Below are 2,500 nucleotides of genomic sequence, written 5' to 3' on the forward strand. Positions count from 1 at the left end.
GATACACAAAGTTAGAACGAGAAAAAAAATATCAGTCTGGGTATCCCTATTTTCCAAAATACGTAATTCAATCATTCCAAATTCTAAGTTTTATTTATATATATAAATTTTTATCATTTTATTTTATCCCTCGCTTTCTTTTTGCAGGCCAGTTTTGTGCGTGTTATGAAGTATATTCTCTTGTTGTTTTTACTGTATCTTGGTTGAATACGTCAGCTTCTCTTCTGATTATTTGCCTCAACATTGATATAAATAGATAATTGAATAGGTACACACCTACACACACACACATACACATACACACACAAAACATAAACACACACACACACACACACACACACACACACACACACACACACACACACACACACACACACACATATATATATATATATATATATATATATATATATATATATATATATATGTATATATACATATATATAATTATGTATGTATGTGAGTGTGTGTGTGATACATGATATAGCTAGTTTGATAAATAGATAGTAAGAACGGCATATCAGCAAAAATACAACATACATACAGTATAATAGACGCACTGTACACTTGCAGAAACTTACTACATAGAAAGAACAGTTATTTACAGGTCACCAATCATCAAATCGATAATGACCTATGAAACTCGTGAGGTCATTCACCCCTTGGCTCGTTTGGGAAACCGTTGTGCTGTCGTTCGCACTTATTTCACGCCAAAGAGGGGGGGGGGGAGAAGTTAACAGTTGATTATATTGCAGTTTGAGACACCAAGGATTTTTTTGGTTATTTTTTTATTCGTTTGTTTTGTTTATTTTTTTTTATACCGTTGTGTTGTCGTTCTCACGTACTTCACGCAAAAGAGAGGGGGGAGAGGAGGGGGGGAGGGGAGAAGTTAACAGTTGAACGTATAGCAGTTTGAGACACTAAGATTTTTTTGGTTATTTTTCCATTCGTTTGTTTTGTTCCTTTATTTACTTACTTATTTATGTTCTTTTTATAATTGTTATCATTTCATATTTGAAGAATCCTTTAATTTTTTTTAGATGCGGAGGAGGTAATACTCCTCTTTGTATGCCTGTGTATATCTATCTTCCTGGTTATCTCTCTCTCTTACTATCTATCTATCTATTTCTTTTGGCTGCTTTCATTAGAGGTCGCCACAGTGGATCATCCGCCTCCACTTTGTCCTGTACTCTGTCTAACTTCCTGTTGTACTGTCTACCTACATGTTTTTGTTCAACATATACACAATATTCCACGTTGGCTCTCCTCTTCCCCGCCTCTGAACGCGCCCTAAACATATTCTCGCCTTTCTTCTTCTTCTTCTTGAATCCTGTTCATCGTACCTTTCCTATACCTACCTCTACCTCTCTCGACTCTCTCCTAGCTCTCTACTCCCATAGCAAAGCAACAGTGACGACTACGAACAGCATAGTCCACGGACACTCCCGCCCTCTCTCGCCACTCGACCTCTACATCACTCAGAGCCGATCCTTAACGCAACGCCACCTCGCACTTGAGTCCCATCCGTCACCCTCACGGCACCTCTCCGCTGTCCCATTCCTCATCCACCTCTTGCGCAACCCCCCCCCCCCTCATTTATTTCTGTCCCTCCTGATTTCCTCATCCAGGGTCATAACTCATATGATTCCTCTACCTCAGGGTTTCCCAACCAGGGGTGGTTGGTAATCGCCTGGGGGTGTGAGGTAGCATTCCAAGTGTCCATCTTGAAGACATTCAATTAATCTGCTTTCGGTTTGTTAGAATTGTGCGAGGCCCGACCCAAAGAATATTCGTATACTTGACATGCATAGATAAAGAAATAAATGCGTATTTTTCAGTCTAGACATGCATATCAGCCCGTCAAATAGATGGTTAAATGTATATTTGTCAGATATATAGACAGATGTGCCTTTATTTCTGCGTATGTATTTATGAAAATTCATTGGGTCGGGCCTGCCACAATTTTAACAAACCGGCTGTTTATCGCTCATAATCAAGAAACAGGAAGAAAAGAGCCATTAAATTGAAAATTCATTTGTATAAACGTTTTTAAAATAGCAAGTGATTATTTTTTGTATTCATTCAAATAATCTGGGTTATGTGTTCTTGTCCACATGTTTGATTTTTGTTAGCATGTTATTGGAAAATGAAAAAGAATGTTCTCTTTTGTTTATCAAATTTAGTATAAATCCACCTCCTTTATCCTTAAATAAGCTATAAATTTAAAGGGGTTGCGAGGTCACAGTAAAGTTTTCTTAGGGGTGCGGGCGTAAAACAGGTTGGGAACTTCAGCTCTGACGCCACGAACACACAGAGCGACTCCTCCACTTCTCCTCTAAGGCAAACGTCGCATTTCGAGCTCTCTTTCCTACTCTCCTCTCTCCTCATTTCCTCCTTACTTATCCTTTGGGCTTCGCGATTCCCCCCTCTGCATCGTCCATCCTCTTCTCTCTCTTTCCTTCATTTTCTTTATTACCTTTTCTCATAAAGTACTCCATCT

Source organism: Penaeus vannamei, chromosome 29 (assembly GCF_042767895.1).
Source record: "Penaeus vannamei isolate JL-2024 chromosome 29, ASM4276789v1, whole genome shotgun sequence".
NCBI lineage: Eukaryota > Metazoa > Arthropoda > Malacostraca > Decapoda > Penaeidae > Penaeus > Penaeus vannamei.